The sequence below is a fragment of the Peromyscus maniculatus genome, chromosome 5, assembly GCF_049852395.1.
Source record: "Peromyscus maniculatus bairdii isolate BWxNUB_F1_BW_parent chromosome 5, HU_Pman_BW_mat_3.1, whole genome shotgun sequence".
Taxonomy (NCBI): Eukaryota; Metazoa; Chordata; class Mammalia; order Rodentia; family Cricetidae; genus Peromyscus; species Peromyscus maniculatus.
The window spans coordinates 29,917,088-29,942,516 of NC_134856.1; the positions used below are offsets into that span (position 1 = coordinate 29,917,088).

At 45.0% G+C, this 25,429-nt stretch overlaps 1 protein-coding gene across 11 annotated transcripts in view; it reads right to left on the reverse strand.

Moving 5' to 3' along the window:
- Nr3c2 (nuclear receptor subfamily 3 group C member 2) overlaps positions 1 to 25,429 on the reverse strand; it is a 331,912-nt gene that overhangs the window by 3,311 nt on the left and 303,172 nt on the right. The gene's annotated exons all lie outside the window — the stretch shown is intronic.

The following is a 25,429-nucleotide window of genomic DNA, read 5'->3' on the forward strand; positions in this document are numbered from 1 at the left end:
GCTAGCCTGTGTGTCCCAGGCAGCCACCACTTTCCCAGGGCTCTGCCCTGAGCTGGAGAGAGGTTGGGGCTCCTCAGCTCCACTCCAGTTCTGCCTGATCTGGAGAAAATAAGTTAAGGGTTATCGTCTGTGTGCTGTTCGGGCTCTGGTACTCAGGAACCTTTCCCACTCTCTGGCCACCGGAACCACCCAAGTTAGGTAAGTTAAGAAAACCCATAAATGTATTATGTCATTAGTGTCACTAAAGCAGAGGGAAGGTGTTGATAGTTTCAATATCCTAATTGATGAGACAGAAGAATTCAGAATTGAAAGCAGATCCTTTTACACATCTCAGTTGAAAAGGAAATGAAGAATGTCATGAAGACTTATGAGAGTCTGTTAACTTAGCAGATTTTACATTACTGGAGCTCCAGAACAAATACCAGATGGGAGAAAACACACAAAACATACACAACTAAATAGTGCTCAAAACTTCCTAAATCTTGGGTAAACCCATGCAGTTTCAAGAAGTAAGTACAACCAGCATCAGGGACGTGTGGGGCAGTCGAGTGCATTCAAAACAGCTGGCGGTGATGGAAGGCATTGGCTGGCTTCCTCCCCAGAGGAAGTAGCAACTGCCTGCACTGTGAGGTGAGTGGCCATGGAGCATGTGGGAGCTCTTGGGGTTCAGAAATCTGGGACAGCACTGGAGGAGGGCACAATATCCCGAAGTGTGCACTTTGCAGGAACAGGGGTCATTCCTCTCTGCCGTGGTGAGGGAAACATCCCAGTAAACTTTATTAGTGTGATACCTGTCATCCCAGAAACTGATGTCACCATTCTGATGGCCTGCTGTCAACCTGGGTAACTAACCAGAGATGTCTCAGTGGCTTTGTGTGGTGGTATTCTAATTGTACTGAAATGTGATTTTGATTGTATGTTAATAAATAAAGTTGCCTGGGGGTCAGAGCTATTAGAGCCATAGCAAGAGCCATAGCAAAGGTGGTGGTGGCGCACACCTTTAATCCCAGCACTTGGTAGAAGAGCTAGGTAGATCTCTGTGTGGTCAGGGATACAGCCAGCATTGGAGACATACGCCTTTAAGACCTGGGGGGCTGTACATACAGACAGTGACGAGGCAGTCAAGTGTTTGGGTTTACAACCAATGAGAAGGCAGAACAAAAAGACTATGAAAAGACATACACACAGGAAGTAGCTCTCTTTCAGAGAGGTAGGACCACTGCAGGAGGAAGGGTGAGATTTTAGCTCTGAGCTCTGACCTCTTGGCTTTCTCTTTTACATTGGTTCTGTGTTTCTTATTTAATAAGATGGTTGGTTACATCTACAGCTTTGCTTTGGAAAAAGAATTTACTCACTCATAATAAGCCAGGGCGTTACAGCCAGCAGCCATCTTAAGACTTGCCTACTCTGAATGTAGACAGCTCTGTATATTCACAAGCCACTATATATTCCATCTGAGGCCCTAAAACTGGCTAAGCAAAGTGACCCAAGTCTTTCTGGGTGTTGTGACACAGGAGTGGATGGCACTGTCCTCAAGAACAGCTTTACCCTTTAGACGGGTGTGGCCCCACTTGAGGGTTTTATCTAGTGCTGAGAATGAAGACAGATGCCAATGCAGTTCCTGTGCCACCCTCCCCACCACTGCCACCGTGGTTCCCTCTGCCTTGGTGGGGCCTTGTGCTTCTCCCTTGGCTCTTCTCTCAAGTGGAGGAGAGGAACTACTGTGTCAAGTACAAATCCCACTAAAATGGCAGATCCACAAAACAGATTGAAAGGTTCAAACATTATCAGTGCAGTAACCCAATACACTAGAATGAAATGGACTAAAAGATTCAGAGCAGCCAGGACAGCAGAAAGTTGTAATAAAATATTCCATAGAAACCAAAGGAAGAAAAAAGGGATCCAACTGGTTTTTTACAAAAGTTTTTTATTTGTTTTTAAATAAACAATACAGTGGAGAAAGTGCTGCTGGGAAGACTGGTTATCCAGAGGGAGAAGGTGGAAACTTGACCCCATCTCTTTCATGTACAGAAGTCCAGTCAAGATGGATCAAAAACCTAAATGTAAGCTGAGTGGTGGTGGCACACACCTTTAATCCCAGCAGTTGGGAAGAAGAGACAGGAAGATTTCTATGAGTTTGAGGCCAGCCTGGTCTACAGAGTGAGTTCCAGAACAGCCAGGACTACACAGAGAAACCCTGTCTCAAAACAAACCGAAACCAAAACAAAGGGAGAAATGCAATACTTAATGTACTTGAAGAAAACATGGGGGAGACAGCACAGGACGTGGGCCATGATTTTCTCATTAGGAGCCCAAATAGAGAAAGAAGTAAACCCAAAATATGATGAGTAAGGTCATATCAAACTAAAATATTCTGTACAGAGAGACAATTAACAGCATGAAGAGACAGCCTACAAAATGGAGAAAATATTTACTTATTCACCTAACTGAGGGTGCAGAATATGTTAAAAAAGCCAACCTTAAAATTGATGACCAAAACCAACCAAACAAACGAGCATAACCTACTTCAGCCACCAGGGATTTACAAGTCACTACAACAACGAGAAATCAGTTCATAAAGCCTAGAATTACTACTGAGAAAAATGCTGACAAAGAAGTAGAAAAATCAACTCTCGTACTGTTAAGGGGAGTTTAAGTTAGTACACACATTATGGAGAAAAACATGGCTGTTCCCTTAAGAAAGAAGTCTACCATATGGTCAGTTAACTTATGGGAAGTGAGATCGGCAGATTAGAGAGAGAGTCCATGTTTATTACGATGCTATTCACAACAGCAAAGCCACAGAATCGACCTGCGTGCCCACTGGCAGAAGATCGGTAAAGAAAATGTGCATCTCTACAGAATGCAGTGCTGCTCGGCCACAGGCAACGAAGTCCTGTCTGTTGCAGAAGAAGTGGGGCAGGATGACATTCAGGAAATTAGCCAGACACAAAAGGCAAACATTTTGTCATGGGGAAGTTGAAAAGCTTGAACTGAAAATAGAATGTTGATTAGTAGATATTGGAAGGGGAATGGTTACAGGGTGATTGATCAATGTTGTATAGAACAACATTGAGTATGAGACAAAGAATGAGAAAAGGGCACTTGTGAGGGAATCCGAGAAACGGACTGTTTGAAAGAAACCGTGTACATTAGAAGAAAATGGGATGGTGTATTTAAAGTTCTAAAAGAAAAAAATTGGCAACTAAACTATTATACTCAGAAAAACTACTATTAAAAAATAGGGGAGAAAGATTTTTCAACACACAAAAAACTGAGGTGATTCATCACCACAGAGCAGCGGAGCATCCCTACAAGGAACGTGAGCATCACACTGGCCAGACGTAAAAATGCAAGACTACGCCATGCAGCAGACACAACAGAAACGCAAGGCAATAATAAGGTATACTGATGTAGAAACTCATAGAGACAAGCAGTGAAGGACAGAAGAGACATAAAACATGGGAGAAGTTAACAATTACAGGTGCACATCTTCAGTTATCAGTGGTAATCATGAATGTTAGTGACTTGTTTCCCAAGTAAAATATACACATTGAGTGCTTTTGTGTGTGTCCGGGTACTAGACACAAAGAAGCAGCTCACTTCGCTGGCAGGCGTGTGCTCAGATTGGAAGTAAAGGAACTGGAAGAGGTGGAATGCACAGAAAACAGAAGTCAGATGACAGATACAACCAGACAGAAAGACTTTAAATTAAAAAAAAAATGTTAAAGGAGGGATCTGAGGAGATGGCTCAATGGGTAAGAACTCTTACTGAGCAAGCATGAAGGCATGAGTTCAAATCCCCACCTAAAAACGTGTGTGGCCACATGCATGCCTGTAACCCCAGAGTTGTGAGGGAGACCCCCAGAGTTGTCAAGGGTGGAGAGCAGAGGGTCACTGTGGCTGGCTGGTTTTGACCTACCTCTAGATTCAGTCAGAGACCCTGTCTGAGGTGGGAAAGCTGAGGACTAAAGAGCAGGACATCTGCTGTGCTTCTTCCTCTGACTTCTGCCTCAGCACACACACACACACACACACACACGCACGCACGCACGCACGCACGCACGCACGCACGCACGCACGCACACACACGGCCAAAGAGAGATAAAGTCACTATATAATGATAAAGAGATCAACTCAGTATTAGGTGATAACTTTTATACAAATACACATACCCAAACTAGAATACATAGTTGCATAATGCCAACATTATACAATCAAAAATGTGGGATACAACCTGACATGATAACATCTGGGGGACCTTAAACCCCACTTTCATCATTAGACTGTCCAGATTGAAAACCATCTAAAAACCTTGCAATTAAACCCTATTACAGGCCAAATGGGACTAAGATGTCTCCAGAGCATTCCTGCAGCAGCTGCAGAGGACATTTTCTAGGACAGATTATTCTAGGCCTCAAAAGTCTCAATGAGTTAAAAACAAATAAATTATGGCATGCATCCTTTTACCACGATGTTATGAAAATAAAAATTGATGACCAGAACTTTAGAAGGTGTATCTGCACATTAAACATTATTTTGAATGACCAATAACCAGTCAAGGGGAAGATATTAAAATTTCTTGATATGAATGAAATATTTGAATATTTCAAATATCTTGAAAAATTCTTGAAATAGAACATGGGTTGTAGTAAGGGCAATACCAAGAGGTAGAGGGGTAAGTACCTGTATTAAAGAAATGAATATCTGAGATAACCTAATGATGTAACAGGTAGAAGGACACACAATGGAGACTTTATAAGTGAACGAAAGGAACTGGTGTGCTGGTGCATGCCTGCAACCCCAGCTCCTGTGAGACAGGAGCATCTCTGTGAGTTCAAGGTCAAGATTGCATAACAAGAACCTGTCTAAAAATCCAAAGATAAACTGACCAACTGGGTAGACAAGCCATGTAAAAAAAAAAAAAGAAAGAAAGACCCAAATCAGACATGAACAGTAAGAACATACACCACAGAAATGGAACGGAAATCTTTTCCTCCGAGATCAGGAACAAGACAAAAATGTTCACTCTCAGAGGTCCTATTCAATCTAGGACCATCTATCCGGCACCCTGTTATCCTACTGAATATAGTATTAGAACAATATGAGAAAGGAATTAAGGGCACCCAAGTAGGAAAGGAGGGAATGAATTTGTCCCTGTGTAGAGACACCACAGTTGTAAGTATATAAATACAGCTAGTGACCCCACACACAGTGAAGTGCTAGAGCTAAGGACTTCCTTCACTAAGTCTACAGGATGTCAAATCAGCACACAAGTCAGTAGTTTTTATGTGTATGGAAAGGAAATTGTCAAAGAAGAAATCAAGAACACAGTCCCCTTCACAGTAACCGAAACAAACAAATTTGCAAATAATTTACTGAAACATGATGATGTCTAGAATTAAAATTCTGAAATAATGATGAATGACATTGAAGTGGACACAGAGAAATGGAAATACATCCTATGTTCTCAAATTGGAAAAATTAATATCACTAAATTCCCCATATTCCCTAAAGCATCCTACATGATCAATGCTATTCCTACTCAAATATCAATGGCAGCCTTCACAGAACAGAAAAACAAATCCTGAAATATGTATGGAAATACAAAAGACCCCAAATTAGCAGCCCTAATTAAAAACATGGAAGCTAGAGACATTACCTGACTTCAGGACACAGTATGAAGAGATAGTAACCCACACATGATCCTGGCTTAAAAACCACCACACAGACCACGTCAACAAAAGACTATGAAAAAATAGTCCATATATCTACAGTCAAGTGGTTTATGATGGAGGGTCCTCAAAAATTGGAACTAGAACTACCATTGGTCCAGCTGTCTCCCTACTGGGAACATGTGAATGAGCTGAAATGAGCACATCAAAGAGACCCCTGGTGTAGCATGTGCACTCTAGCCAACGTCTTTGTCCGCCCGCAAACAGAGGCGGCACAAGGGACGGAAAGGCAGCAGGGACAAGTTGCTTGCTCTGCGAGTGTGAGGACCAAGCTCTATCGCCAGAACCTGTGTAAACTCAGGGCATGGTGGTGCGTGCTTGTCCCTGCACTGAGAGGGGACACAGGTGGGCCTTGGTTCACTGGCCAGCTAGGCTGGCTTATGTGGTGAGGTCCAGGCTAGTGAGAGGTCTTGCTTCAAAAGAAAAACATCAAGGTGGACAGTGTACACATTGTGTTCACATGGACACCCCCCCACACACACGATACAAAAAAGAAAACATAGTAATATCCGCAATGAAATAATATTTAGCCACTAAAAATGAACTTGTTGGCTGTGATGTGGATGGAACTAGAAAACGCATTAGGGACATTGGTCATGCATATGCTTTCACTTATATGTAGGAGCTAAAGTTGATTTTAAAGAGACGAGAACAGAGCCTGGGAGTGGTGTGGAGGAGGAGGAGTGATGAAGGCAGGATACGAGGCTAATTAAAGGGTCTGGGGGGGGGGCGGCTAGATAGGAGTAGCCATTGTTCTACAGCACAGAACAGAAAACTGTGTGAGACTGGGATGAATATTCTCGAAACAGCTGGTGAAAGGATTCTGAGTGTCCCCAACACAATGAGATGGTGTATGTCCGAGGTGATAAACATGCTTGTCACCCTACTCTGGTCATGACTGGCTATATGCATGTGCTGAAATATACTGGACAAGGCACAATGACCGTATCTTAAATGTCTTAAATTTTAAGAATAATAAAAAATGTCTTAAAATTTTAAACTATACAGGAGAATAAAGGTTAAGGAATCTGAAGAACACCGGACAAATGAGACAACTGAAGAAAAGGGACAAATCATCTATCCCAGGAAACAGAGTGAAATGGCATATGGGTATACCATATAAAAAATTTTATGTCTTCCTAAATGTTTGTTTCTGCTTTTCTCTAAAGATTTAAACCATTGGTCTTCTAATAGTCCCAGTTCAATTAAAATTTAAAGCTGACTTTCGAGTTGGAGAATGGCTCTCTCCTTCTTTAAACTCAAGCATGTTGTTAAAAGGAAAATGCAAACTCCCTGTATCATGCCAGAAGAAAAGAGCCATCTTCTGCTATGGGACAGGAGAAAAGCCAAATTAATTAAGGGACTATTCTATTACTAATCTCAACTCTTTGATTCTATTCTGATTCTTTAAACTTTTCTTAAAGTATAAATTTTATATCAAAATTTACAAGATTAATATATATAGATATATATATATATATATATACATTTTAAACTTTGCTAAGATATGAATGGTCAGATAGAGTACTAACTAATTCTAGAAAAAAGGCTTCAATTAGCTGCATATATATGTCTTTGTGTTTGAGTCTCTTATCAGTTTTCTGCAGGAAATGACGGCCAGGCCTAACATCAACTGAAGTCTCCAGGAAGAAGATGGGGCCCCACAATAACAATTCCATGTGGACAATAATAATAATATCACTAAGCTGACAAACATCATCTACAGATTAGCCTTGAACTACAAGGTGCTCAGAGCAATTTTGAGAGAACTAGCTGAGATGATTCCGTCTCAAAGACTACTTGAATAAGGACTTGAGATAAACCCTGAACTTTGGCATTATACACAGACTGGATAATAATGAAGGATATAGTTACCTTTCCTAGAATTTGACAATTAACTAGAAAACAATTAACTAGAAAAATTAAAATTTTTCTTTTCAGGATAAAGATACCTTCGCCCATACCCACAGGAAACAATTTTAAGAATACGACGCCCACATTCCCAAAGAGGTGGTGTGGGGCGGGTGGTTTTTTGGTCTTTTTAATGGGTTTTGGGTCTGGGATAATTTTCATTTTTTAGGGGGGTTGGATACAAGTTGTTGTCAAGGGTTAGGAAAAAGGCTAAGCAAAGGAGATTAGATTTAAGGTTCTTGTTTAAAAAAAAAGAAAATAAAATAAAAATGTAAATACTTTACATTCGATTGGATTGTTTTATATTGTATACAAATTATATATATTGAAATTGATATTGTTAGAAAATGCTATATGTATATTTCTAATTGTACTTATACCGTTCATTTAACAATGTAATGCAATTTTTTGATCCTTGAATGTTATTATTACCAACTATTAGGATGTAAAGAAATGAAAGTTAGTAGTTAGACATTACAATAGAACTTGTAGTAATATTAGGTATGTTTTCAAGATTGAGCAGATATATTTTAGATAGACAGGTCATCTTCAAACCCTTCAGAGATCTACAGAATATGGCATTTAAAATGTTTTAATAACTTAGAAAATTTTTCTTTTTTGAGACATGTCAGTTTCTGGCAGTACCAATCTACTTCAGAGAAAATATGGGCATTGAAGAAACTGCATATGGAGTTAAATTTCATTGTGGCAAAAGTTAGCCACTGGACAACAAAGTATCCTCGAATCAACAGGACAAAATGGACAGACAGAACATGAAACAAAGGACTACTGATTCTTGCCAAAACAAGTGTGGTTATGGCTTTATCAAAAGGCATCTACTGAGGCCAGGACAATATGGCACCATCCCTGAAGTGGTCTTCGCAATCAGGAAAAGGTACAGTGCCCTTTTCTTCGAAGGCAGCTGAACAGGCAGTGGGCCGATGGCTTCTGATGTGCAATGGAACAGCAGCTGAAACAGTTATTCTTGAAGAGTAACTAAGGTCACGCCTCTCAATAGTAGACTGGCATTTAATAGAGGGATGTGGAGAAGAATGGGATGCTGAGATGAAGCCATATATACGCAGCCAAGAAGAATGGACAGCTGAATTAAAAAACTGTCAACAATTTCCAGAATTTAAAATCCTGAATCATGACATGACACTAGTGGAATTCAGGTGTTTCTGATACATGGACGGCTCTCACCCAATGTGAGGTTGAACTGTTGACCTTGTGTACATCCTACTTCACAAATGAGTCTGTCAGATACACTAAGCCTATAGGCTGAAGATGATGCCCCAACACTGTGGAGAAACCTCAGGTGACTGTCCAGGCTGCTGGGTGTTTCTGTCAACTCACAAATTTTTGGGGAGTTGCTTGCATGCACTTCCTGTTTCTATTTTTGTTAGCTAATATTATTTCCTTCTTGGGTCTCTGAGGGAGTTGAAGATTAGTTAGTTATAATTGAAGATTTGTTAGTTATAGTTGAAGATTAATTATGATAGAAAGTGAATTAGATATATTTTGGACTTACCAAAATAGGATAGATAATGAAATTATTTTCTCTGAATTTGTCAAATACAAATGGACTAGACATTGTTTAGGTATTTATTACTTGTATATATTGTATATAGTTATTGTACTTTTGTATATAGTTTTTCTTTTGTTAGTTATAACCTTTTGCTTTTTTTCTTTTTATTAAAATAGAAAAGGGGAAATATGGTGGTATTTTATTTGTACTGAAATGTGATTTTAATGGTATGTTAATAAATAAAGTTGCCTGGGGGTCAGAGCTATTAGAGCTATAGCAAGAGCGTGGCGGTGGTTGGCGCACGCCTTTAATCCCAGCACTTGGAAGGCAGAGCTAGGTAGATCTGTGTGTTCAAGGATACAGCCAGCATTGGAGACACACGCCTTTAATCTCAATACCATAGAAGACCTGGAGGGCTGTACAGACAGGCAGTGATGAGGCAGTCATGTGTTTGGGTTTACAACCAATGAGAAGGCAGAACAGAAAGACTATATAAAGACAAACACACAGGAAGTAGCTCTCTTTCAGAGAGGTCTCTTGGCTGAAGAGGCTAGCTGCAGCAGGCGGTAAGGCTCTTAGCTCTGATCTCTTGGCTTTCTTCTTTGCATTGGTTCTGTTTCTTATTTAATAAGACAGTTGGTTACATCTACACTTGTGGTAGTTTGAATGTAATCGACTCCCATAATCTCATAGGGAGTGGCATTATTAGGAGGTGTGGCCTTGTTGGAGGAAGTGTGTCACTGTCGTGGTGGGCTTGGAGGTCTCTTAAGCTTCACTCAGTGTGACACTCAGACCATTTCTGGTTGCCTTCTGATCAAGATGTACCAGCACCATGTCTGCCTGTACGTCGCCATGATGATAATGGACTGAATCTCTGAACTGTAAGTGAGCTCCAATTAAATGTTTTCCTTTATAAGAGTTGCTGTGTTCATGGTGTCTCTTCCCAGCAATAGAAACCTTAACTAAGACAACATCTAAGTTCTAGACAACACAAGCCACCACTGGGACAACTACGCTTTGTAGCCATGCCTTTCCCATTTCTTAAGCAGGGTGTCTGCTCTGCCCAGTGCTGGGGACCCGTGCTGAGCACACATTGCCCACACCCTCTGTGTCTGCTCCAGAGTGGAAACTCACACAGGAGATCAGGTCTTGTGCCCGCTGAGGAAGAAGAATGGGAGGTGGTGCTGCTTTAGGAAGGCAGGACAAAGACGCCTCTCAGAGAGCTGGCCCTGGCAAGGGACCTGGAGGAAGGAGAGCTGAAGTATGTGGCCAGCAGGGGAAAACATTTATGGGGGTTCAATACTATCCGAAAAGGTTAGCTGACTCCCAACTCCAGATACAGACTGCCCGGTGGAGCTAGCACAGCAAAGGGTCATGTCTGCACAGGAGGCAGCCATGCTGCTGGGGGAAGAGATAAGAGTCTGTCTGCCAATTTCTGAGCATGAGGCTGCAGGCAGCGGTGACATGTCTATGAGCTATTGACGGGAATGGCCCTGTGCCTTCTTGCTGCCTTTGTCCCAATCATACCACCTACATAAATGTGTCTGCAAGCGCTAAGCATGGCCTGGAGATGCCGAGGGATCATACCAGCATGAAGATGCTACAGACTTGTCCCTTGCCTCACAGGTGCCCTGAGGACAGGTGTTCCAGACACTACTCACTAACCATGTCTGCTAACCCAGGCGGCTTTTCCACCTTGCTCTTTCTTGTCCCACAGATAGGAACCTAGGGCCTCTGTTTACACTTACCTGCAGAGAGGGACAGGGGCTTTGTGAGGACTGCGGGCCAGCGTGTGGGACAGGCTAGGCAGTCACAGGCTAAGCAAAGGATTCTTACTGTGTGGGGGACAGGGGTGTCGGCCTCGACCTCTCTCACCCTCATTGTCCCTGCTGTGCTGCTGTGGCCCAGAGGTGGGGTGTCCCTGAGGCTCAGCTGCAACGTAAAGGCGCTAGCTAAAGTAGGCACCTGTACAGCACCTGCACGGGAATGGAAATAGCTGCCCCGTCTCAGGCAGGGAGAACTCGAGCCATTTGCTTCCAGTCTCAGCTTCTGCCTTCAGTGGCCGTCTCTAAACCTGGCCTGCCACAGCTTGTGGTTCAGTGGCCTTGAGGGCAGCACCCACAGATGCTTGTCCTTAGCAGGTGGGCAGGGTAGTGGAGCTGTGACGCAGGATGCCATCGCTACTGGAAAAACCAGTTACCAAAGTGAGGAGCTAAGGAAGTCGGCCCCTCCCCTCTTAGATGGGGTGAAGGCCACGGAGGATTCACATGTTGGACAACTGGATTAAAACAAATGCTGCCCGGCCAGCATGCATCAAACTCCCATGTCTTAGTAACACAAATGATGATCATCCTCATTTGGTAGCTCTGGTTTATACAATGCCAAGCCTAGTAACTGATAGTTCGTTCGTTCGTTCGTTTGTTCGTTCGTTCGTTCGTTCGTTCGTTCGTTCGTTCGTTCGTTCGTTCGTTCCTTCCTTCCTTCCTTCCTTCCTTCCTTCCTTCCTCCCTCCCTCTCTCCCTCCCTTCTCCCCTCCCCCCTTCCTCCCTTCTCCCCTCCCCCCTTCCTCCCTCCCTCCCTCCCTTCCTTCCTCTTTCTTCCTTCCTTCCCTGGGATTCCTATTCAGTATGTGTATACTGGACAGTACATGATGTCATGTACATGCCCTGACATGGGAGTCTGAGACCCCTGGCTCTTTAGTGTGGATGGAGGCTGGTGCAGGAGCCACAGTGAGGGGTACACAACCGCTGCTCTGTCTGCCACCAGCACATCAGCCTTCCCTGAGAACAAATGGCCCGGCGCTCCCGTCTGCTGCCTCTGTATTGATTCCCATCAGCTGCTCCGGGAGAGACACAATTACCATCAGCAGCAAGAGTCCTGCACTTTCAGGAGTCAAAGACTTGGGTAGCGACCTCTCATTCTACATGAACATCTCCTGAGACCTCGGAAGAGCCACAGAGGTCCAGCATGCTTCTCGAGGGCTGGACAGGCTGTAAGGATGGCACCCAAGTCTGGCAAGGTCACAGTGTGTCTCATGGCTCACGGCTGGCTCTGATGCCAAGGCTGTTGGACTCTGTGCCTTTTTCCTACTAACTGAGTCATTCTTGTGGCAGGCTGAGGGCATTCCTCCCTGTGTCCTGCAGCTTCTCAGAGGCCTGTGGTGGGGACACTACACACTGCCTCAGTGGTGAGGCGCTGAAGAGAGTCAGCCTGGCTGAAGACGCCCTGTGTGCTTTCCAGATCACTCTCATTGCTCTTGTTTTCCAAACGTTATCCGCTGACGAGAGGAAGCACAGCTGATTAGGACTCAGCCTGTGCCTGCGCACTGGGAGGAAGCTGGAAGCATTACATTCCAAGTGCAAAGCTTAGTCATGTGGGTCTAGGGATGTAGTTCAGTACGGGGCGGGGGGGAGGGGCATCCTCCAATGTGCAGAGCCCTGGTTCCATCTCTGGCAGCAAAGCCAGACTCAGCCAGCTTTAATGATGGGGGTTGAGACAAAAGACACAGAATCAACTTCAAAAATACCAACAGGTTTACTGGCCACAAATGGCTAGTTACTATTTAGTCTCAGTGTTCCATAAATAGACCTGCGAACACTGGAAAGTGCTCCACTGAGATTATGTAAGGCACTTGGCCTTCATTCAAAATCAAACAGGTTTATTCTTGGATCTGAAACCAAAACCATAGGCAACAACTATGAAAAGCAAAATGCACTACATCAAAACTAAAAGCCAGGCATCAAAGAAATCACCAAGAAAGTCATAAGGACCCCACAGAAGGAGATAAAACATTTTAAAATTGTGTATCTGATAAGTGGCTAATACCTAGACTATATTAACAAAAACTTCCACAGCTGAACAATAACCAAAGTGATTTTTAAAATGGGCCAAGAACCCAGAGTCATTCTCGGAAGTCAAATGCTCTTTAACACAGGAAGAGCTGTTCAACATTTCTGGTGAGTGGAGAGATGAGAGCCAAGGCACTCTTACATCCACACCAAGGAGAATGCCTGCTATCCCAAAGCAGAGGAGAAATAACGTTTTACAATGATATAGAGAGACCAGAACCTTTGTGCACTAGGAAGACAGTTTGACAACTTCTCAAGAAGTTAGAGAGAATTCCCATACAATCCAGCATCTACTATGAGTCTCCCCCCAAAATAACAGAGAAGCATGTGTGTGTGCTTACAGCACCGTTATTCATACTAGCTGAGAGCAGGCAATAATCTAAAATAAATAGATAAATAGAGATAAATTGATAAGAAAATGATTCATGCACACACACAAACACAATTATTCAGCTTTAAAGAAGAATGAGACTTTGGTACATGTCACAGCATGGGAGAACCTCAAGGATATTACACTCGTGAAGAAAGCTATATATGAGGGAAAATACTGTATAATTTCACTTATACAACAAACACAGAATAGTGAAATTCATAAGACAGAGGCACAATTGTGTTTGCCTGGGTGGAAAGGAGGCAGAATGGGAAGTTTCTGTCTGGGGATAAGGATGGGGGTAACTGCACAATTGTATGAAGGAACTTGCTGGCACTGCATTAATGCCACTTAAAATAACATGCAATGCATTCTGCCACAATATAAAAATCACTTAAAAAAACCAAAACAAGAAACAAGAGGATAAGGACAATATGGCACATTTATGCAATGGAATATTATTCAGCTATTAAGAAAAACAAAATCATGAAATTTGAGGATAAGTGGATGGAGTTAAAAACAATCTCAGTGAGGTACTAGACACAGAAATACAAACGCTGCATGTTTTCTCTTTCATGTGGATGTTAGCGTCTAAGTTTTAAGTGCGTGTGCTTCATTTAGAAGAACCACAGAAGAGGGAGAGCAGTGGGGACCAGGGAGAGGAGACAGTCTCCAGGAAAGGGAAAGAGAACATGGTGTTAGGACAGAGAGGGCAAGCAGGAGGACGAAGCTAGGATGAAATGGGCAAAGGAGGGACCTTGAGAGGGACAGCTAACACTAAAGACCGTGAGACAATCTACGACTGTAGGAGCTTCCTAAAATACATACATATGTGAAAGGAACTGAAATGCAGTTACCACATATTAGGGGAGACGATGCCCCAGCTGACATCTTTTGGCACCAAGTCAAAACCCCAGCAACAGGAATAGGTACATCTTGTTGAGTGATTGACCAAGGGGTCCCATGGACTGAACCCCAAACATCACAGGCTATTGCCAAGGCTATTGGTTGTCCTCTACAACCTTATGGTAAGGCCCTATTGCTGAAGACATCATTTACGTCATTAACCATGGAGATATCAAGCTGATGTCCAATGAAAAGCTTCACCCTTACCAACTAGCGTTCATGGTGTTGAAAGGTACCCCGCATGCTACCAGGGGAGAAAAGTAACCATCAACATCACCCAGCTATGAACCCTGGGGCCTACAGTAGAGAGGTGCCTGCAAGATACACTGGTGCAATATTTACACAAACATTACAGGAGCAGCCAGCCACTATTTCAGTTGGATTTGTGGCGCACTCCATGAGATGGAATCCACACCTGACACTGGTAAAGTGGGCAAGAACCTGAAGCTAGATAGGTCATGGGCCCTAGAGGAAAACATACACTATTATTCTGCTAAAAGAACAAAGCAGTAGAATGACTCCTAATGCCATATTGCTATACTCAAAAAGCAGTGAATTGCTCAACCTCATAAGAGAAGATTCTACTTATAGGAGATGGCCATTAACACAGAGACCCACAATTGGACAATGTGTAGAGAGTGAGAAACTTTTGGAGCACTCAGCCATAAGTGGAATGTCTTCATCAAACCTCTCCTTTTAAGGCTCATGGATCTGTGGAAGAGGAGGCAGAAAGAGGCAGAAGGGTGGAGGACTCCAAGGAGACAGTGTCTTCCAGACACAACCAGGCTGATGCACATATGGACTCACAGAGACTGTGACAGCGTGCACAGGACCTGCACAAACTTAAGCCAGCCACAACCCCAGAATGGAGAAGGGGAGGCGGGCACAAAGCCCCACCCCCAACCAAGAAGCTCTTTACAACTGATAGCAGCCGGGAGAGGGAAAATCAGTTTTCTCCAATGGAGTGGCCCTGGCTATAGCAACCACACTCTAGGGCAGGCCCCATGCTTAGAAGCAGCTCACCAACACAAACGGACTCCATGGTTTTGTGTGTGTGCTCTGTTCTGTTTGGTAATTCTTGTCTTTTGCGGGGGAGGGATTTCTGAGAGAGCGAAAGAACATGAAGTTGGATGGGTAGGAAGGTGGGGAAAGAATACAATCAAATATATGGTATGAGAAAAAAGCCAAAGAAACAAACAGACAAACAAACAAAACCCTTCAAATCAAGAACCAGGGTCCAAACCCACTCCCCGCTTCCCAGTGCAGGTGAGCAGGGTGTGCGGTATGCACAGGTGACTTGATAGGACCTTGTGGCTCTGCTCTTTGTGGTTGGTTCCACCTCAGCAAAATGTGACAAAGCTAAAAAGACTGCCTCCCACAACAACTTGATGGCATTTGACTTGTTTCTATTCCCAAAGCAAATCTAACCTTAAAGAGGGCTCTGCTACGCTCTTTCATGGATTCCTATCAGAAGGCTACTGCCCTGGAAGCCTCGACAGGCTCTCTTCCAGCCTGAGTTTTGGAGAGTCCTGAGGGCTCAAAGGCATTTTGGGTCAAAAGTTTGCATACTCGGTGTCTCAGACAGACACAAAGGAGGCACTCAGGGACTGCACTGGCTGGTTCTGTGACAACCAGACACAAGCCAGAGTCCTCAGAAAGGAAGGAGCCTCAGCTGAGGAAAGGCCTCCATGAGATCCAGCTGTAAGGCATTTTCTCATTTAGTGATCAATGGGGGAGGGCTCAGACCACGGTGGGTGGTGCCATCCCTGGGCTGGTGGTCCTGGGTTCTATAAGAAAGCAGGCTGACCAAGCCCACGAGAGCAAGATAGTTAGCAGCACTTCTCCATGGCCTCTGCATCGGGTCCTGTCTCCAGGTTCCTGCTGTGTTTGAGTTCCTGTCCTGACTTCCTTCGATGATTAGCAGTGTTGTGGGAACATAGCCAAGTAAACCTTTCCTTCCATTTGGTCATGATTTGATCACGGTGTTTCATTGTAGCTATAGAAACCCTAACTGAGATGGACAGATGTTGGACCTTATGTGAGCTCTGCCTGCAATTCCAGGTTGGGGACCCCTGTGAGGTGGGCCAAAGCTGGAGCTCTAGATCAGGATAAGGCCCCTGTACCCCTGAGACTAAGAGCACCCCCCTGCAACCCAGGCAGGTCTCTGCACAGCCCCTGGGGTGAGAAGAGGCGGCCCCAGCACCCTCCCAAAGGCAAGGGCATTTCTGTAAGCTCTGTGCTGCTGCCCATCTACTAGCACTTATGTTCCGATTAGTTTTTCACTACCAATTTTATAAGAACTCCTCTATCTCTGGTCAGTGGTGAATACTAATGCCTCCAAGTCTGTTATTTGGAGGACTGTGATGAGCAAGAGGGACTCATTTCCCCTACTTTTCTGGTACTTAAATTTATTTAATTTCCATCCTGTTTAAGTTTCCTTGTATTTCAAGCCTTGTTCTAGCCCATGGCTCCGCCTTCTTGTGAATAAGGTCTATTGTACACGTGAAAAACACAAAGAAAAATGACACAATGGGAAAGAAGTGGAGCTTAAAGATAAAGGGATAATTAGAACATTGCCGAACCAAGGGAGTCTAATGAGAGGCTTGTGCTCGGAATGCATTGGCATGTTACTGTATATAGAAGTATGAACTTTCCCTAATTTTGTTTTCAATATTTCCTAGATCTTTCTTGCAGATGTATACTACACTGAGCGGACTAAAAATCTAAACCAACTCCTGCTTCTACGTTTCCAACTTGAACGTTAGGTTGAGTTTGTATCAGGCTATTGGAATCTTACTTTGGCCTCTGATTAAAAGAGAATCTAAAGCAATAAGAGGCACGTCCCATTGGCCAGGGCCTGACAGCATCAGAATGCTGGAGAGCAAGATGGCTGTTCCTTTCCTTTCCGAGAGACTGGAGACCCAGGACCTGCAGGCATAGCTTGGCTTAGTATTCTTGTATTTCACCCTTCCTCCGTGTGTGTGTGTGTGTGTGTGTGTGTGTGTGTGTGTGTGTGTGTGTGTGTGTGTGTGTTTGTATCATATTTACAAAACTCTGAAAAAAAGATCCAAACAATAACGCTGTGTAAGCGTGAGGACCTGGACCTGCAGGCCCAGCACCCATATCAAAGTCTCAAAAAACAAGGTGGAGAGTAATTGAGAAAGACAGACAGTCAATATCAACCTCCGATCTCTATACACACACATACACATGCATATGCTCACACAAACGTGTATGTACACAACACACACACACACACACACACACACACACACACACACACACACACAAGTGGCTCTGATAATGACATTCCTGACCTCCTCCACCTATGCTTGTCTCCAAGAACTGTCCTTGGGCACACCTGCACACCGCAACACATGGTGCAAATTTGTTCTCCACACTCCTCCCCGATCCCCTGGCACAGAAGGCAAGACTCGTGGGCCCAGCGCACAGTGAGACCATGCAGCCTCTCACTTCAGGTGTGCTCGAAGAATTTCAACGTGGCAGCTGCCAAGCATTCCACAGGGGTGGGGGCTTCTAGTGTGGCCTGTGTGCACTGGCTCTGCTGTGGTCTACAGGTCCAGACAGACCTGATCTGCCAGAGACAGTGGACCTCAGGAGGTGGTGGCTGGGTCTGCTACCATCAGGTGACATCTTTTCAGGCATGACTGTCCTGTATCCCTGCCTCAGGCACAAACCTTTGAAAATGTACCCTGATCACCCCATCACAATTCCTTTCTCTCTAAAAAGGATTAAAGAAAATATTCTGAGTAAATATTACCATTATTCTGTCTTTATAGAAAAAAGAATTAAGATGGGCAAGTAAACAGTAATGTTTGCTCTTCTTCCCATCAGGTGACTTTGAATAGATTTAATGATAGGACAGTCAGAAAGGCACTACAGAAAACCCAGGTATTGGGTAGTCATTATTACACTGTAACAGGAGAGATTTAGGCTGCATAAAGAGAGGGGATTTATTGACACAGGTCTCAAACAATGTGACTGTTTCCCCAAATCTCTCTTAGACAGACTTCAGATTAGGGAGAGAGAGGTATGTGTGTACAGTTGATATTAGATCTAGGGTCAGGGCCCTCTTGGGACCAGCCACCAAGGTTTAGGTTTTTCCAGAAAGCTGTCCCTGTGCACAAGTGTTACCGTCTGGTGGAAAAGAGCATGTTGCTTCTGTCTTAATGAAGACATGGCCGCACTGTTTCCCAGTGACTACAGGAAGTGTTCAAACCCATGGAGGAGAAGCATGAGTTCAAGGTTGGTCTAAGGGCCAGACTCTGTGTCATAGGAACAAACCAACCTAGCTGTGAACAGTGGCAATACCCTGGCAGCATCCACTGTCAGTGAGGCAGAGAGGAGCGGCAGACTTCAGAACCACAACGCCCCCTTTACGAAACTGCATTCAGACACAGCTTTAACTTTTTCCAGCTAAGGAGTAAATGTAGCCAACTACTGCTTTGTCACAAGTTTAGAAGAGAAGGAAGACTTTGATATGCAAACAAAACAACAAAATATGGAATGTGAGAAAATATTTGTTGATCACATCTCTGATAAGGGACTATGCAGATTTCCTAGAAGCCAGTAACATCTTAAACAAATGACAACAAAACCTGCTTAAGGAGTGGGCCTCTGGGAACCAAGACCAGGCATGAAAGATTGGGAGATACAATCCTAAGTTCAATGTCCTTGCTATTAAATTGTGCTGTAAGAGTGACGGGTGAGGAACAGGTCAGGTCTGGGATCCCAACGTAGGACACAAGATCAGCTCTGGTTGCCACGGTTGCCTCTAATGTAAGGCTGTGTCATTCCCACACGCACACACACAAACATTACAACATGCAGCCCTTCCCTGTTCACATTCGCATGCAGTCAAGGTGTAGAATTAGCGAGTCCTTCACAAGGCAGTTTTTTAAGCTATCAGGAATTCTTAGCCTCACAAACCTAATTTTTGTGTGTTCTAGAATACATTCAAATGCCCATGTCTACAGGTCGCATCAGATGGCGGGACCACACCTTCTGTTTGTATTTATTAAGGCAACTGTTACATTTTTCTCAACAACACTTTGGATTTGATTTAGACTTAACTTGTTTGTTTTTTGTTTTGTTTTGCTTTTCAAGTCAAGGTTTCTCTGTGTATCCTTGGCCATCTTGGAACTCGCTCTGCAGACCAGGCTGGCCTTGAGTAGAGTTAACTCTTACCCCCATTTGCCCTGTGGCTTTTGATAGAATTGCTGGGAACCTCGGGAGAGAAAATAAGTCAATTCAAACTGCTCTCCACAACCCTTTCTGATTGTCATAGCCACTGGACATTTCTTCAGACTGTGTTAGCTGTCCTTTCTTCAGCCTCTGTCCCACGGCCATCACTTGCCGTGGGACACACTCGGGTCATCTCACTTTTTCTATTATTTCATCAGCACTATCCCCAGTCCCTTCTCAGCTGCCTCTCTATTTTCAGTCTTGTGGCCAGTATTTGTCCTCTGAGTTCAGCTCCACACGCCCCTGTTGTCTATCCATAGGCTTCAGGGACCACTTTGTGGCACCACCTCCCAAGTCAGTATCAGCAGCTTGCCCTCGTCCACAGAGCTCAGGGGACATTTCTTCTGAAAGGTCCTAATGGCTCAAATCTGAAACAAGCTGGCTGCCTCTCCTCGAGAATGTCCCTTCCTGCCCTCCCTCAACAGCCCTATGTTAGCCAGGCACCTGCTTCCATTCCCATCAGGCCTTCCTTCCCTGACGCCACTGCTCCCTTATCCTCCACACCCTCATTGGCATCCCCGTGACCACCTGCCATCTCACGGTCCCCTGCTCCCAGCCTGTCCTCTCCCCTGTACCTCACATCCCCGTGACCACCTGCCATCTCATGGTCCCCTGCTCCCAGCCTGCCCGCTCTCCCTGTACCTTAGCACCAGCTTCCCAATGGACGACTTCCCTGCTTGCTCTCCAATGCACCTGTAGAACTACTTAACTCTACTTAACTCTGTGGCAAGTGGCCACATACATCACTGGGCATTTGCAATTGTGGCTAGTGGCACTAGATGACTCAATTTTAATGACTTTAAATGTCAGCTGCCACACATGGCAGGGGTCATGTTGACAGAGCAGCTTCCTACTCTGGGCATGTGGTTCAAATCCCTCTGCACAGAGGCCTGCTGTCTGTGTCATTATTTCCTCATCTTTCTCTCCCTCCTTCCAATGACTCTCAGATACACAGAGAAGGGAGACATGAGCCAAGCCACCAACGGAGGTCACCTTTAGACCACTGATGAAGGAACACCCCATCAGGGCACCCTACAAAACTCTTCAAGGACTTACTCCTTCAGCGACCAACCTAACACCACCAATCCTTAGACCACAGACTGTTTATAAAAGATTCAAGTCATTTCCTCTGACCCATTAGGACCATTCAGTGTGTGTGTGTGTGTGTGTGTGTGTGTGTGTGTGTGTGTGTGTGTGTGTATGTGTGTGTGTGTGTGTGTGTGTGTGTGTGTGAGAGAGAGAGAGAGAGAGAGAGAGAGAGAGAGAGAGAGAGAGAGAGAGAGAGAGAAAGAGAGAGCAAAAGAAGGCACTGAAATCTGGAGCTGGAGCTACAGTCACTGTGGGCTGCCTAGTGTGGGTGCAGGGAACTGAACTCAGGTCTTGTAAAAGAGCCTAAGCTCCCCTAACCCCTGAGCCATCTCTTCAGCCCCTATTTATTTATTCTGAAAAGATTCTTGAGGCAGGGCATGGACTCACTATGCAGTCCACATTGGCCTCAACTTGCCACAAAGCTCGGCTGCCAGTGCCAGGGCTACTGGCCTGTCACCACACCTGACATTGAATGCCTGTGATGCTTATTTTATCCACTGTACCCACATTTCAAAAGGTAATAATCATCCATCGGTACGACTCACCCAGGGAAGTGCTGGACCACACTTAAAATCAGAAACTTGTGAGTGCAATTGCCAGCCTCTACCTACCAGGGAAACTCAAAAGCGGGCAGTGTAAATGACCGGGCAGTGTCCACTGCGCTCACATCTGGCCAGGCAGCAGCAGCTTTTCTACCCTGTGTTTGAGATCTTCACTGGGTGGAAATCTCTGTCCTGCTTGCTCCCTGATCCCGGGGAGATGAGGCCTTGCTTGCTCAGATGACTGCAGTAAACAACCTTATTTAGCATCTTTCTTAGTCACAGTCTCTGCAAAGAAGGCGGCAGGGTGATGCTGCTAACAATTACACGAAACACCTGCACAGTTTTGGGTTTTGCTCCCTCACAGACGCCCGTGGTACTGGCAGCCTGGGTGCTTTATAATAATCATGGAATCAGATAATCCCAATTTTTTGTCAGTGGAGCAGCAGGAGAAGAGAGAACGGATGCTTTATTCAGTCGCCTCACATGCCATTCATTCCTCAGAACCCGTTTATAATATGGTGTGATGCCTATTTTAAGGATGAAGAAACTGATGGCCAAAGCATGAAGAGAAGTGCACGTGTGTAGGCTGATGGAGGGCCACGGGCCACGTTTGTTCTGTCCGTGGTACTCGAGTTTCTGTGGCGGGCTCCTATTTTGGTGTCAGAACGTTTTCTGAGGAGAAACTGACCAGAAAGATTACAAGGCTCTGAGTGAGAGTGAGCAAGCGCCCCATCATTGCGGGCAGAGCCGCACTCCTGGTGTGCACACTTTGGCCTGTAAACAATGCTTACAGTAGGTTTTTGTCATTCTCAAATCACCTACGGACGAATCAGGAAGGAAATGGCCAGTACTGAGCCTGCATGCAGAGACACTTCTTAATGTGAGGAACAGTAAGAATCCTGAAGGATGTGTGAGTAACCCTTGACATCGGGCCACCAAAACATAACGCACTCTCTACCTCATGTTGGTGCTTCCTCTGTCCATCGCTGGGTTTCCACCCCCACACCTAGCCCAGGGGAAGGCTCCCAGGCTCCCAGATTGGCTAGACAAGAGCTACCTCAGCTGTCCAGCATTCCTCACAGCACCACAGACTCCAGTCACACAGCGGGAGCATACTCAGTGCCTTCCTTTCAGTCATGGGAACAGATCAGCCACGAAGCAAGTCCTGTCTAGGTGTGATGGTCATATGCACAAGCATTCACCCCAGAAACTGGGCAGCAGAGCAGACGTTCAGCTACCGTTCTCCTAACCGCATGAGACACTTAATGAAGAACCAGGTAGACAGCCTTCGGGGTGTGTGGCTGTGCCTTACGGAACTGACGCTTCCAGAAGATGAGCCTGGGAGCAGGGAGGAGCACAGCTGTGTGCAGTGCTGCCAGATGTGGGTGTCCCGGCTTCCCCAGGGCGCCCCGGCCGGCCATGAGCAGCTGCTGCAGGCCTGTACTCCTCCTCATCATGGGGTGTCAGAGGTGCCCACAGTGAGCCTGCGTGGTTTCAGCTGCCCCTGCTCCTCAGAAGCCGGAGAAATCATGCTCTGGGCCTCTGTGGCTTCTTCCAGAGTTCTCTGACACCCCTTAAAGGTTTCCACCTTTCTGCAAAGCACAGCCAGCTCCAACATCTTCTTTATGAGACACGTCCGCTAGAAGGGACAAAATGATCCCACCATTCATGGCGTGCCCGCCTCGACCTCCAGGCGCTGTCTGGTTTTCCTCGTACACAGCCATGCACTTCAGACAGAAGACTTTCGTCTCGCACGTAGGAGCTCCCTGAGGGTGAGCATCCTGCTCACTCTTGCCCTTTTAGTCTGGGTGCACAGCGGCAGGGGCTCACCCACCAGGGAATGACCACAGGAGCAAGCATGTGCCCTCTAGGCCCCCACAGCTCACGTGACATACCTTGGTACCTGGATTCCTTCTGCCTCTATAGACTCTAAGCTGATTAGGTCAGGGGTGGTCTATTCTTCCTGGTACTGTCTATATTCCTAGGTGTGGGCATATTTTTGTAAAGTGTGTATACCAAAATAAAACTGTACCTATTACAATATTTAATAGGAAAGGGCATTTTTCTCAAGAGATGCTTCTTGTCACCTTTCATATTTACTAAATACCCCAAATCAGATCACAAAGGTCCTTAACTTCCTGGGAATGCATGGAAAAGAGCAACAAATTTATTAGGCACAAACTTCATGCCTAAAGAAATGTCCACATCTCTTAGTAATAGCTTGAAAATGATTGCCAATTCTCTTCAATACAATAAAAAAATTGATCTAATTTTGACACACAACACCCAAACCTCCCAATGCGAAACACACCCTACCTCCCAGAGTCTTCCCATGGCTGTGCTCCTTGAAACACTGTCTCGGGGAGAGATGGATGTTTGGGGGTTCTGATTCAGAAAAGCTGCTGACCAACTGTCAGGACGTGCTTCTGGAGAATGTTCCTTTCAGTCACCTTGGCACAGTTCTGCCCACATATATGCGAACCACGTGGAAGAAGTCCACATGCCTGGCGCCCACACACATGTGAGCTTTGGAAGTACAACTGCGTCTACAGTTAAGTGACTCGCAGTTGTTTGAGGATTAAGAACAAATGGTCTCTGTGGCCAGAACGAGGCTGGAAGGACAGCCAGTGTGCGGAGTAGCAATTTGTTCCTTTGAGGAAAGCACCACCATGTTGACTCAAGGATTGACTCAAAACAAACACTGTGGGCATCCCCAGGCCCAGTCAGCATGGGTGTTAGAGTGGCCCTCTAGAATTACCATGCACTTCCCAGAGTAAAGAAAACACTCTACATGATTCTCTCAGACCTCCTTTAAGAGCAAACATTTTTGATACCATAAAATAAAAGATCCCTGGTTAAGAACAATTCCAAAAAGTATGAGTCCCTTCCACCAAGGTAGAGTAAGAGGATTTAAATCTACCATTCTGTTTGCAGGGGCCAGAATGCTCAGGCACACCAGAACCAACCATGAAAGAGCGGTTTCTATGGCAGCAGGTACAGGGAAGGACAGTGCTGTGGGAGGAAGAGGGGGAGGTCCGTGGCCTCGGCCAACCCGAGGACTTCCAGACACAGCCCTGAAAACATGACGGCAAAGTCAGCGACAATCCCCAAACTCCGCTGCTGCGAATGTCGTCCCATGACACACGTGTGGCAGGCTCTTGCTGCCAGTGAGAGGTGCAGAAACTTTCAGAGGTGGAGCCTAGAGGTAAGTCTGTGGCTCCCTGGAGGTGCGTGTGCACGCGTGTGCACTTGGAGCAATTGTGTGACTCGAGTTTCTTCTCTCTTTGTTCCCTGGCTCCCCGACAACTGAGTGGTTCTGCTTTGCTACACACTACCTGCTATAATGTGCTGCCTTGGCCCCAAAGCACCGAATCAACCAGTCAAGGACGAAGCCCCTAAAACGGTGAAGCAAAGTAACAGCTTTCTTTTTACAAGTTGACCTCGAGCGTCTGTTACGGTAACAGAAGCCAGCGCACTTGCTAAATTAAAAAAAAAAAAAAAAAAAAAAGTCTGGGCCGGAAAGATAGCTACGGGGAAAAGAGCCTGTGCGAATGTGACCCTAACCCTAACCCTAACCCTAACCCTAACATCCTAGCTCGGATGTCCAGCACTACAGAAAAACTGGGTATGGGGTGTAAGGGTCTGAAATCCCAGAGTTTCTACGGGCTATGAGAGGCAGAGCTGGGGTGATCTCTGAATGCTCCAGGGACCACTCACCTGCTACATCACGCTAGAAAAGAAGAGCCCTTGTCTCCAGCACCAAGGCTGTCCCTTGACCTCCAAGTGCATATTTACATAAAATGGCTCTTCAAAAGGCATTTCCCGGCCCCAGAGAATGTAATGAAGAGCCACAGATCAGGAAAAAATAATTAAAAATCACATATTGGATAATAGTAGTGTATGTAGCTACTCTATGTAAAAGCTTTATAAAACATAACAACTAACAAACAAATTTTAGAGAAAAACCAGGCAAAAATTAGAATGGATACTTCACCAAATGAGTGTACAAAAGGTATTTAACCCCATCAGCCATTAGGAAGATGCAAATTAAAAACCATGCTGACTACCAACATGCAGCAAACAGAACATCTAAACTAAAAACAGCCATGCCAAGTGTCATCAGCTAGGTGTGGGACATGTGCCACACTCAGGTACATCTCATGGGAATGCAAAACTGGAACCATTTTGGAAGACATTCTGGCATTTCTCATAAAAACAAAAACATATGTGTAATG